We start from the raw sequence: 14006 nt of genomic DNA, 5'->3' as shown, positions 1-14006 counted from the left end.
TCACTCTCATCAACAGCCACTTTGAATGGTTTTGTATAATTTGGGATGGCCAACACAGGAGCAGTGGTTAACACAGCCTTCAGGCCGTCAAATGTCTGTTGACACTCCGATGTCCACTGGAATTTGTTTCGCTTCTTGAGCAAGTCCGTCAGTGGAGCGACCACACTGCTAAATTTCTGGTAAAATCCACTCATACCCAGAAATCGCATTATTTCCCTTTGTGTCGAGGATATTGGAAACTGTCCAATAACGTTCGTTTTCACATCCCGTGGGACCATCAACCCTGTCTGATTGTATGGCTAAGGAAAGTGACTTGAGCTTTTCCAAACTCACTTTTGGCTAGGTTTATCACCAAACCCGCCTCCTGAAGTTGATCGAATAATTTCATCAGATGCTTCAAATGTTCTTTCCATGTCTGGCTGAAAATGACCATCATGTGGAGATGCCGGCGTTCAACTGGGGTGAGCACAGTAAGACGTCTTACAACACCAGGTTAAAGTCCAACATGTTTGTTTCAAACACTAGCTTTCGGAGCACTGCTCCTTCGCCTGAGGAAGGAGCAGTGCTCCGAAAGCTAGTGCTTGAAACAAACATGTTGGACTTTAACCTGGCGATGTAAGACTTCTTACTGAAAATTACCAGATCGTTGATGTATACCGCACAATTGGGTAATCCTGAAACAACTTTGTTAGTTAACCGTTGAAATGTGGCTGGGGTGTTTTCCATGCCAAATGGCATAACTTTGAATGTACCATCTGGAGTCACAAAAGCTGAAATCTCCTTCGCCCTTTCGGATAAAGGTACCTGCCAGTAACCTTCAAGTAAATCCAGTTTGGAAATGAAAACTGCTTGTCCCACCTTCTAAACGCAATCCTCCAAATGTGGAATAGGATAAGAGTCCGTTCTTGTAACTGCATTAACCTTTCTATAGTCCACACACAACCGTTGGGTATCGTCCGGCTTTGGTACCATCACTATGGGTGGGCTCCATTGCCTACAACCCACTTCAATTATGCCTGTTTTAAGCATACCCTCAATTTATTTTTTAACCTGTGCCAATTGTAAAGGGTTAAGTCTGTATGGATGTTGTTTGATTGGAACAGCATTTCCCATATCTACATCATGTGTCTCCATTTTAGTGCTTCCTTCCTTATCTTCACAAACTTGCCCATGTGATATCAATAACTCATTCAGGTCAGTTTGTTTTCCTCTGGAAGGGAACTCAACAATTTATCCCAATTTTTAAGAACATCCTAATTTTCCAATTTAATTTGAGGTATGTCAAATTCACAGTCTGGATTTGGTTTGTCACTTTGAGTTAGAATCATTAAAACCTCCTTTTTCTCTCCTTCCCTTTCAAAGTACCTTTTAAGCATATTCACATGACACACGCGGCGAGTTTTCCTTCTACTCAGCATTCTTACCACATAATTCACCTCACTTAATTTCCTTTCAATCTGATAAGGTCCACAATACCTTGCTTTTAAAGGTTCATCTCCCACTGGTAACAATACTAAAACTTTATCTCCACAGGCAAAACTACGAACTTTGGATTTCTTGTCCGCTACCCGTTTCATCACATGTTGTGCAACTTTTAAATACTGTCCAGCCAATTCACCTGCTCTATTTAATTGTTCTCTAAAATTTGACACGTAATCCAATAATGTAAGTTCCGATTTCTCACTCACCAATTTTTCTTTAATCAATTTAAGTGGTCCTCTTACCTCATGACCAAAAATTAGTTCAAAAGGTCTGCATTTGGTTGACTCATTCAGTGCATCCCTAATTGTAAACAGTACGAATGGAATTCCTTTATCCCAATCCTCTGCATAATCTTGACAATAAGCCCTCAACATTGTCTTTAATGTCTGATGCCACCTTTCTAATGCTCCCTGCGATTCTGGATGGTACGCAGTTGATTTAAATTGTTTTATTCTTAAGCTATCCGTAACTTCTTTGAATAACTTGGAGGTAAAATTTGATCCTTGATCCGATTGTATTTCTGTGGGTAGTCCATATCTAGTAAAGAATTTAAGTAACTCTGCCACAATCTTTTTAGCTGTAATATTGCGTATTGGTATGACCTCTGGAAACCTAGTAGACACATTCATTATAGTCAAAAGATATTGATTCCCACTTTTCATTTTAGGAAGTGGTCCTACGCAATCAATTAAGAACCTTGTAAAAGGTTCCTCAAATGCTGGGATGGGTATTAAGGGCACTGGTTTTAGCAGTGCTTGAGATTTTCCTATTATTTGACATGTGTGACATGATCGACAACATTAACTACATCTATATGCCGTCCAGGCCAATAAAAATGTTTTTGGATTTTAGCTTGAGTTTTCCTTACTCCACAATGACCTCCCCCTGGTACCTTATGTGCTATTAGCAACACCTCCTTTCGATACCCTACCGGCAATACCACTTGATGAACATTTGCCCACTTTTCATCCGCCTGCATATGTACAGATCTCCATTTTCGCATCAAGACATCACTTTTACGGTAATAACACTCTGGTATACACTCAGATTTCTCTTCTGTGTTTGCTTTCTGATACATCCGGTTTATTTCTACATCTCTCTGTTGTAATTGCCAATTTTCCTGAACTAAAAATATCCGCCTCATCCTCCACCTGTTCTTGTTCTTTTTCAACCATCTGATCAAAAATTGTTTCTGATAATGGCACTTCACCTTTATCTTCACTCTCTGATTTCTCCTCTTGTCTTAACCTGTGACTTTGCGACCTTGTTACTACACAATCTGGAAAAATCCCAGGATATTCGTCCTTAAACGCTTCAGTTGTCTGATTTTCCACTGGCTTATCAACCACAGTAGGCATCACTCCCACCTGCGATCCAGATAAACTGTATTCCTGGACAAGTTACTTTCTCTATTACTTCTACTACCACTTCACCACTCTTCACTGGACTTTCCAACCTCACCTTATATAATGGAACACTAGAACATAGAACATAGAACAGTACAGCACAGAACAGGCCCTTCGGCCCTCGATGTTGTGCCGAGCAATGATCGCCCTACTCAAACCCACGTATCCACCCTATACCCGTAACCCAACCACCCCCCCCCCCCTTACTTTTTAGGACACTACGGGCAATTTAGCATGGCCAATCCACCTAACCCGCACATCTTTGGATTGTGGGAGGAAACCGGAGCACCCGGAGGAAACCCACGCACACACGGGGAGGACGTGCAGACTCCGCTCAGACAGTGACCCAGCTGGGAATCGAACCTGGGACCCTGGAGCTGTGAAGCATTTATGCTAACCACCATGCTACCGTGCTGCCCCACTCTTCTCATCCTGAATTCCACATAAGAACCCAGATTTAATCCTATTCACTGATAGTTCCTCTTTTATTGACAAGGGTATCAGAAAAGCTAGGTGGGCAGTCACAAGCCCATACAAAGTATTAGCTGAAGGAAGTTTGCCCCCAGGTACATCAGCTCAGAAGGCCGAATTAAAGGCACTAACAGAAGCATGTCATGTGGCAAGAGATAAAACTGCTGACATCTGTACTGACTGCAGATGTGGTTTTGGAGTAGCACATGATTTTGACAATCTTTGAAGAAAAAGAGGATTTTTCACAACAGCAGGTACACCTATCCGAAGTGGAAAGGAAGTACGAGACCTTCTAGAAGCTACGGCCTTACCATAAGAAGTATCAGTTCTAAAAAGTAACGCCCATAATCATGAGGACACTATGGAAGCAAGAGGAAATGTTCTTGCGGACCAAGCAGCAAGGGAAGCTGCCTCCCTTTGTGCCTCTCAATGGCATCAGGAATCCAGTCACATTTACAAATTGGGAGTAACTACCTTATTACATGATTTACGTGAAATGCAGAATGATTGTACAAAGGAAGAAAAATGGACACGGTTAGGATCAGGTATTCAACCGTATGATGATGAAATTCGGAGAGAAGTTCAAACTTGTAAACCAGTCGCACCACAATCACTAATGCCCTTCTTAGCTCAACAAATTCATTCATGGGGACACATATCACTCCAAAAATGATGGATCGATTCCATAGAAGTTGGTGTGGGAAAGGATTCAAAAAACATGCACAATTAGTAGCAAACCGTTGTGTAACCTGTCAAAAGAATAACTTGGGTCCTATAACATCAATGCCTCAATTAAGAGCTCCTGCTCCTGCAGGTCCATTCCAGGATATAGAGGTAGATTATATCACTCTTCCTAAATGTCAACAGTACAATGACATCCTTGTAATAGTGGATAAATTCTCTAGATGGGTGGCAGCTACTCCAGCTAGAAGAGGGACAGCTGCCCATACAGCCAAAGTGCTATGCAAAGACTTTATCCCCAGATGGGGAGTACCAGCTAGCATTGATTCAGACAATGGATCCCACTTCACAGGTGCTGTTTGTAAGGAAGTCTGTAGACCACTAAACATTAACTGGAATTTACACTGCCCTTATCATCCACAATCATCAGGACAAGTGGAACGTATAAATCGAACTTTGAAAGAAAGACTGTCTAAATACAACCAGGAAGACATGAATTGGGTCCAAGCTTTGCCAATAGTATTATGCAGTATTAGAACATAGAACAGTACAGCACAGAACAGGCCCTTCGGCCCTCGATGTTGTGCCGAGCAATGATCACCCTACTCAAACCCACGTATCCACCCTATACCCGTAACCCAACAACCCCCCCAACTTTACTTTTTAGGACACTACGGGCAATTTAGCATGGCCAATCCACCTAACCCGCACATCTTTGGACTGTGGGAGGAAACCGGAGCACCCGGAGTAAACCCACGCACACACGGGGAGGATGTGCAGACTCCTCACAGACAGTGACCCAGCCGGGAATCGAACCTGGGACCCTGGAGCTGTGAAGCATTTATGCTAACCACCATGCTACCGTGCTGCCCCAAACAGCAACATCAAGAGCAACACCAAACAGAACAACAGGCCTGAGTCCTTTTGAAATCATCACAGGCAGACCAATGTCTCCACCAGGAACTATTGACTTGAGGAAAGCAGACTGCCATTTAATGAGTGATGCTTTGCTGTCTTACTGCCAAAATCTAACAAATGCTGTTAGCTCTGCTTCTCAACAGGTGTTAGCTGCGTGGGGCGATCCTCCGGAGGGTGGGCACGACCTGGTGCCCGGTGAAGAAGTGTACGTCAATAAAAACTGCAAAAGGAACCTTTGGGATTGAAGTGGGAAGGTCCTTTCGTAATCCTTCTCACCACCCAATCCGCTGTAAAGTTAAAAGGAAAGAAAAGTTGGATTCACGTATCGCAAGTGAAGCGCGCGTACAAATATTAAGATCTGTAAAATGTTTATCGCAATTTCAATTTTTAGTTATTTGATTGGCCTTGTAAATGTTGTACCAGAACTGAATTAGAACACATTCCTTTACACATCTAAAGTATATGCTAAAAATGTCAACATTTCCAATTGTTGGGTATGCATTGCAACCCCTACTAACTCAGGGGAGGGTATTCCCTTTCTAACTATTCACTTTAATGCTTCAGAAACAGCAGAAATGGTACATCCATCAAAGTGTCCCTCGCTCTGTAGTGGTCCATTCTGGAGCATATGTGAAAAAGGAAGGTACAAGATTTATTTACAAAAATTTAGTAATTTATGAAAATCTGCAGGCTATCCACTAAACACCTTTTCAGGATGGCACCAATTTAAATATAACCCTGACCAAAAACCTCAACATCTTAACCTCCCAACTAATATTAAACAAAAAGGATCAATTTGCCTCATCAGTGAGAACCCTAAAGGGATACAAATGGGTAATAGTGTTTGTACTAATTATGTAGATATTAACACAGCTTATAAATGTATAAAAGAGTATTTACAAAGAGTTAAACCGTCCTCAAGAATAACAGGCTTGCCTGACCTCAAAAATAATAAAACATTCTCAGACCAGTGGTTCTTTACCAGATATTTACTTTTATTCTGCTTATAATGGAACTTATTTTATTTGTGATGATAGAGCATATCCCTGGCTCCCAAAATACTGGTTGTGGTGAGATAACCACTGTAGTTATGTGTACTGCAGTAGGGGGATGTATGCCTGTACCTGTAATACAGGTTCCTCCGGTCAGCCCCTGCCGGCCAGCTACGCCCACAGGGAGCTTATGTATAAATGTATGAGAGCTGCTCAGACCCTCAGTCTACAGTTGCGGATGGAGGGACAACATCGTACAGCAATAAAGCCTCTATTGTACTAGTCTCTCGGCTTTGAGTATAATTGTTAGCGCCACAATTTATTGCTGTACGATTTCCCAGTCACCATGGACATCAGAGTCAAGCCTGACCGTCTGCAGCTGGATCCACATTCGCCTCACGCCAGAAAAGACTTTGATCACTGGCTCGCAGTCTTCGAGGCCTACATCTCTTCAGCAGACCCTCCCCCGACGGAGGCTCAGAAAAAGCAACTCCTGTACTCCAGACTTAGCTCCAGCGTCTTTCCGCTCATTCGAGATGCGACCGACTACACCGCAGCTATGGAACTGCTCAAGCAGAACTATACACCATCGGCGAACACCCTGTTTGCGAGGCATCAACTTTCTACTCGCGTCCAGCAGCCGGGTGAGTCGATTGAGGACTTCTGGAGGGCCCTTATACCTCTGGTACGAGACTGCGACTGCCGGGCCCTCACAGCCACGGAACATTCTGATTTACTCATGCGCGATGCCTTCGTTACAGGCATTGCATCGGACCCCATCCGGCAACGACTGCTGGAAGGGGCCGCCCCCGACCTCGCGGCCGCAAAGGCCCTGGCGCTCTCCATGACGGCCGCCTCCCGTAGTGCGCAAACTTACTCCGCTAGCCACTCGGCCCACCCGTCCTACCCCTCGTGGACCCCACAAACGGCTCCCCAGGCCCATCCGTCCTACCCCTCGTGGACCCCGCAAACGGCCCCCCCAGCAGCCGCCCCCGCGCACTATGCCTGCGCTGCCCGCCACACCGCACCCCCTGGGGGTCCCCACTGTTACTTCTGCGGCCAACAGAAGCACCCTCGCCAACGCTGCCCGGCCCGCACAGCGACCTGCAAAGCTTGTGGAAAGAAAGGCCACTTTGCAGCGGTGTGTCAGTCCCGGACGGTCGCCGCTATCGCGCCGCCGGTCCCCACGCCTCAGCCGCTCCCTCAATGGGCCCCGCCGTCCGCTTCCCCTGACCCCACGTGCGATCAGTGGGCGCCGCCATCTTTTGCCGCCCCCGCCACGTGCGCCCCATGGGCGCCGCCATCTTCATCCACCACAGCCATGTGCGCTCCATGGACGCCGCCATTTTACCCACAGGTACTGCGGATGCCGCCATCTCGTCTCCAGGGGCCGCCATCACGGGACACGGGTCGCTACCGCTCCTCGTCGGACTCATCTGACTCAACCGCCGACCAACCACTGCTCGCCTCCGTTACGCTCGACCAGTCCCGTCCCCGCAACCTGGCACCCTCTTCCACATCGGTGCTGGTCAACGGCCATGTGACCTCCTGCCTCATCGATTCCGGGAGCACCGAGAGCTTCGTCCACCCGGACACGGTAAGGCGCTATTCCCTTGCGATCCATCCCGCCGACCGGCAGATCTCCCTTGCCTCCGGTTCCCACTCTGTCCCGATCCAGGGTTTCTGCCTGGTTAAACTCACTGTACAGGGTGTGATATTCGACCGTTTCCGTCTGTACATTCTCCCCGACCTCTGCACTTCACTCTTACTAGGCCTGGATTTCCAGTGCAATCTCCAGAGCCTCACCCTCAAATTCGGTGGACCCCTACCTCCCCTCACCGTTTGCGGCCTCGCGACCCTCAAGGTCGAGCCTCCCTCCCTCTTTGCCAATCTGACTGTGGATTGAAAGCCCGTCGCCACCAGGAGCAGACGGTACAGCACCCAGGACAAGGTCTTCATCAGGTCCGAAGTCCAGCGGCTGCTTCGGGAGGGTATCATCGAGGCCAGCAACAGCCCTTGGAGAGCCCAGGTGGTAGTGATTAAGACCGGGGAGAAGCACAGGATGGTCGTGGACTACAGCCAGACCATCAACCGGTACACGCATCTCGACGCGTAACCCCTCCCCCGCATTTCTGATATGGTCAATCAGATTGCACAGTACCGGGTCTTCTCTACTATTGACCTGAAATCCGCCTACCACCAGCTCCCTATCCGTAAATCGGACCGTCCCTACACTGCCTTCGAGGCGGACGGTCGTCTGTACCAATTTCTGAGGGTTCCCTTCGGCGTCACGAATGGGGTCTCGGTCTTTCAGCGAGAAATGGACCGAATGGTTGACCGGTACGGATTGCAGGCCACCTTCCCGTACCTCGACAATGTCACCATCTGCGGCCATGACCAGCAGGACCATGATGCCAACCTTTATAAATTCCTCCACACCGCATCTCTCCTTAATCTCACGTACAACAAGGAGAAATGCGTGTTCCGCACAGACCGCTTAGCCATCCTTGGCTACGTAGTCCAAAACGGACTACTGGGGCCCGATCCCGACCGCATGCGCCCCCTCATGGAGCTCCCAATTCCCCACTGCCCCAAGGCCCTCAAACGCTGCCTTGGGTTTTTCTCTTATTACGCCCAGTGGGTCCCGCAATACGCAGACAAGGCCCGGCCACATATCCAGTCCACACATTTTCCCCTCTCAGCCGAGGCACAACAGGCCTTCGCCTGCATTCGATCTGACATAGCCAGGGCGGGGATGCACGCCGTAGACGAGACTCTGCCTTTCCAAGTAGAGAGCGACGCTTCAGATGTCGCCCTTGCCGCCACGCTGAATCAGGCCGGCAGACCCGTGGCATTCTTTTCACGCACCCTCCACGCCTCCGAAATTCGGCATTCCTCTGTCGAAAAGGAAGCCCAGGCAATCGTTGAAGCTGTGCGGCACTGGAGGCATTACCTGGCCGGCAGGAGATTCACTCTCCTCGCTGACCAACGGTCGGTAGCCTTCATGTTCAACAACACGCAGCGGGGCAAGATCAAGAATGACAAAATCTTGCGGTGGAGAATCGAGCTCTCCACCTTTAACTACGAGATCTTGTATCGCCCCGGCAAGCTCAACGAGCCCCCAGACGCCCTCTCCCGAGGTACATGTGCCAGTGCACAAGTGAACCAGCTCCGTGCCTTGCACGACAGCCTTTGCCATCCGGGGGTCACTCGCTTGTACCATCTGATCAAAGCCCGCAATCTGCCCTACTCCGACGAGGAAGTACGGACAGTCACCAGAGACTGCCAGATCTGTTAGGAGTGCAAGCCGCGCTTCTACCGGCCAGATCGCGCGCGCCTGGTGAAAGCATCCCGCCCCTTTGAACGCCTCAGCGTGGACTTCAAAGGGCCCTCGCTCCGGGACCTGGCTCCCTCAGGTGCCGATCCCATGCCCACACCCCTTCCTGCGCCAACTCCAGCGCCCCCCTATTCGTCCCCATCAGGTCCATCCCTCATCCCCCTGCCCACCCTGGAGGACACGGAAGATTTCGGCTTGCTCTCGGAGTCATCCCGCCAGCAGCCAGCACCAACACCACCAGCACCATCGGGGCCATCACCGCCTGTGCCGACGTCACCACCACAGCTACGCCGATCAGAGCGGAACGTCCGTCCACCGATTCGGCTCAACCTGTAACCTGCTAACCGGATGGACTCTTGATTTTCCTTGTTGGCCCCTCTTGTAAATAGCATCCTTTGTATTAGAGTTACATGTCACCCCCGCCGGACTCATTTTTTACAGGGGGTGAATGTGGTGATATAACCACTGTAGTTATGTGTACTGCAGTAGGGGGATGTATGCCTGTATATGTAATACAGGTTCCTCCGGTCAGCCCCTGCCGGCTAGCTCCGCCCACAGGGAGCTTATGTATAAAGGTATGAGAGCTGCTCAGACCCTTAGTCTACTGTTGCAGATGGAGGGACAACATCGTATAGCAATAAAGCCTCTATTGTACTAGTCTCTCGGCTTTGAGTATAATTGTTAGCCCCACACTGGTCAGGGTCTTGCTATTTAGGATACATTGCACCTGCCATTCGTCATGTGCCTTACCTCCCTTACATTTCAGAATCAGCTGCTTGAAGAAATAAACGTTCCATTATCTTACGAGAGGCAATTTATGCAATTATTCCTTTCCATTGGCAGACTAGGGGCAGCACGGTAGCATAGTGGTTAGCATCAATGCTTCACAGCTCCAGGGTCCCAGGTTCGGTTCCCGGCTGGGTCCCTGTCTGTGCGGAGTCTGCACGTCCTCCCCGTGTGTGCGTGGGTTTCCTCCGGGTGCTCCGGTTTCCTCCCACAGTCCAAAGATGTGCGGGTTAGGTGGATTGGCCATGCTAAATTGCCCTTAGTGTCCTAAAAAGTAAGGTTAAGGGGGAGTTGTTGGGTTACGGGTATAGGGTGGATACGTGAGTTTGAGTAGGGTGATCATTGCTCGGCACAACATCGAGGGCCGAAGGGCCTGTTCTGTGCTGTACTGTTCTAAATCTAAATTCTAAAGGGTTGCCAGTGAATTGCATAAAATAACGACCATCGTACAAAACGTAGCCAATTACACCACCACTGCCCTAGATAAAATTCCTGACGAAATGCGAGCAATCTGAACCGTGGCGTTACAAAATCGAATGGCACTTGACTATGTGCGAGCCGAAAATTGGTGCAGAATGTTGCACTTTCATTACCGATAACTCAAAAGAAGTTAAAGATTTGGCATCACATATCCAGAAAAGAAATCAAGAAACTTGATCCACCCCAAGTTATCTCTCTCTGGGATAAAATTTGTGGGTGGTTGGGACACACTAGAATGTCCACAATAAGAATAATCCTATTCTCCTGTGTAGCTGCATCATTTACATAACATACCAATGCGCTAAGTGCATCAAAGAACTAATCGCTAAACGCAGGGGACCAAATATCAGAATAATTCAAACCAGGGCCGGGATTCGAACCCGGGTCCTCAGCGGCGTGAGGCGGTTGTGCTAACCACTAGGCCACCGTGCTGCCCCGACACCTCCAAGGAGGAGGGGGAGGAACATGCGGCCCCTCCAAGGAGGAGGGGGAGGAACATGCGGCCCATCCAAGGAGGAGGGGGAGGAGCCGGCAGACCAGGCGGTCAGCCCGTATTGCGGAGGAAAGTGCCCGAGGTGTCATATTTCCCAAGTGCAACGTGTTTTAATGCTGTACATATGTGTCCCCAACTTCCCCGAGCCCCCAATGGCGCCTCCCCTTGCCCCAGTGCTCTCTCAGTGATCCACAACCTGCCTTCGCTTTCTGCGCTCTACCGTTGTGTCTAGGTGTGTCACCAGGATGCACAGCAGAAGTTGAGGCAGCCTGTCGGTTATCACTTTCTGGCGGGAGTCTTCTGGGGTCCCAGCCCACATGCCCGCTGTGCCACCCTGTTCCAGCCCCGACAACCCTCCCTATCTCTGTAACCTCCTCCAGCCCCTACAACCCTCCCTATCTCTGTAACCCCCTCCAGCCCCTACAACCCTCCCTATCTCTGTACCCTCCTCCAGCCCCTACACCCCTCCCTATCTCTGTAACCTCCTCCAGCCCGACAACCCTCCCTATCTCTGTAACCTCCTCCAGCCCCTACAGCCCTCCCTATCTCTGTAGCCTCCTCCAGCCCCTACAACCCTCCCTATCTCTGTAACCTCCTCCAGCCCCTACAACCCTCCCTATCTCTGTAACCTCCTCCAGCCCGACAACCCTCTCTATCTCTGTAACCTCCTCCAGCCCCTACAATCCTCCCTATCTCTGTAACCTCCTCCAGCCCCTACAACCCTCCCTATCTCTGTAACCACCTCCAGCCCCTACAACCCTCCCTATCTCTGTAACCACCTCCAGCCCGACAACCCTCTCTATCTCGGTAACCTCCTCCAGCCCCTACAATCCTCCCTATCTCTGTAACCTCCTCCAGCCCGACAACCCTCTCTATCTCTGTAACCTCCTCCAGCCCCTACAACCCTCCCTATCTCTGTAACCTCCCCCAGCCCCTACAACCCTCCCTATCTCTGTAACCTCCCCCAGCCCCTACAACCCTCCCTATCTCTGTAACATCCTCCAGCCCCTACAACCCTCCCTATCTCTGTAACCTCCTCCAGTCCCAACCCTCCCGATCTCTGTAGCCTCCTCCAGCCCCACAACCCTCTGGGATCTCTGCACTCTCAGTCTTACCTTGTGTACATTTGCAATTGCTCCACCAGTGATGACCATGCACCAGCTCACTCATCTCCAAGTTCTACAATTTCCAGCCAACACCTAGAATCATAGAATCCCTACTGTTCAAATGGAGGCCCTTCAGCCCATCGCATCTGCCCGGACCCTCCGAAAGAATATTCGACCTCTGTCCACTCCTCCACCTTATCCCCGTAACCCCACCTAACCTGCAGATCAATGGACACTAAGAGACAATTGATCAGGGCCAATCTACCGAACCTGCATATCTTCAGACTATGGGAGGAAATCACAGCATCTGGAGGAATTTCATGCAGACACGGGGAGAAAGTGCAAACTCCACACAGTCACCCGAGGCTGGAACTGAACCCGGATCCTTAGGCTGTGAGACAGCAGTGCTAACCCGGGTCCCTGGCACTGTGAGGCAGCAGTGTTAACCCGGGTCCCTGGCACTGAGACAGCAGTGCTAACCCAGGTCCCTGGTGCTGTGAGGCAGCAGTGCGAACCCGGGTCCCTGGCACTGTGAGGCAGCAGTGCTAACCCGGGTCCCTGGCACTGTGAGACAGCAGTGCTAACCCAGGTCCCTGGTGCTGTGAGGCAGCAGTGCTAACCCAGGTCCCTGGCGCTGTGAGGCAGCAGTGCTAACCCGGGTCCCTGGCACTGTGAGACAGCAGTGCTAACCCGGGTCCATGGTACTGTGAGGCAGCAGTGCTAACCCGGGTCCTTGGCGCTGTGAGGCCGCAGTGCTAACCCAGGTCCCTGGCACTGTGAGGCAGCAGTGTTAACCCGGGTCCCTGGCACTGTGAGGCAGCAGTGTTAACCCGGGTCCCTGGCACTGTGAGGCAGCAGTGTTAACCCGGGTCCCTGGCACTGTGAGACAGCAGTGTTAACCCGGGTCCCTGGCACTGTGAGACAGCAGTGTTAACCCGGGTCCCTGGCGCTGTGAGGCAGCAGTGTTAACCCGGGTCCCTGGCACTGTGAGACAGCAGTGCTAACCCGGGTCACTGGCGCTGTGAGGCAGCAGTGCTAACCCGGGTCACTGGCGCTGTGAGGCAGCAGTGCTAACCCGGGTCCCTGGCACTGTGAGACAGCAGTGTTAACCGGGTCCCTGGCACTGTGAGGTAGCAGTGATAACCCGGGTCCCTGACGCTGTGAGGCAGCAGTGCTAACCCAGGTCCCTGGCACTGTGAGACAGCAGTGCTAACCCGGGTTCCTGGCACTGTGAGGCATCAGTGATAACCCGGGTCCCTGGCACAGTGAGACAGCAGTGCTAACCCGGGTCGCTGGCACTGTGAGACAGCAGTGTTAACCCGGGTCGCTGGCACTGTGAGACAGCAGTGCTAACCCGGGTCCCTGACGCTGTGAGGCAGCAGTGCTAACCCAGGTCCCTGGCACTGTGAGACAGCAGTGCTAACCCGGGACCCTGGCACTGTGATGCAGCAGTGCTAACCCGGGTCCCTGGCATTGTGAGACAGCAGTGTTAACCCAGGTCCCTGCTGCTGTGAGGCAGCAGTGTTAACCCGGGCCCCTGGCACTGTGAGACAGCAGTGCTAACCCGGGTCCCTGGCGCTGTGAGGCAGCAGTGCTAACCCGGGTCCCTGGCACTGTGAGACAGCAGTGCTAACCCGGGTCCCTGGCACTGTGATACAGCAGTGCTAACCCGGGTCCCTGGCACTGTGAGACAGCAGTGCTAACCCGGGACCCTGGCACTGTGATGCAGCAGTGCTAACCCGGGTCCCTGGCATTGTGAGACAGCAGTGTTAACCCGAGCCCCTGGCACTGTGAGGCAGCAGTGCTAACCCGGGTCCCTGGTGCTGTGAGGCAGCAGTGCTAACCCGGGTACCT

The 14006-nt window shown here is 50.7% G+C and overlaps 1 protein-coding gene across 4 annotated transcripts in view; it reads right to left on the bottom strand.

Moving 5' to 3' along the window:
• Positions 1-14006, bottom strand: part of LOC119955134 (CD209 antigen-like protein C) — a 266963-nt gene that overhangs the window by 245065 nt on the left and 7892 nt on the right. For 2 of the 4 annotated variants that reach the window (XM_038781044.1, XM_038781046.1), the window contains exon 2: positions 5060-5245. The exons of 1 other annotated variant lie outside the window; for it this stretch is intronic. The gene's annotated coding sequence lies outside the window, so the exon portion shown is untranslated. Of the gene's footprint in view, positions 1-5059; positions 5276-14006 lie in introns of those variants that run through there. One more of the 4 variants, XM_038781048.1, reaches the window with a different exon arrangement.

This window comes from Scyliorhinus canicula, chromosome 20 (genome assembly GCF_902713615.1).
Source record: "Scyliorhinus canicula chromosome 20, sScyCan1.1, whole genome shotgun sequence".
Lineage (NCBI taxonomy): Eukaryota > Metazoa > Chordata > Chondrichthyes > Carcharhiniformes > Scyliorhinidae > Scyliorhinus > Scyliorhinus canicula.
Note: the sequence above shows the minus strand (reverse complement) of the source record. Positions and strands in the feature narration are given on the sequence as shown.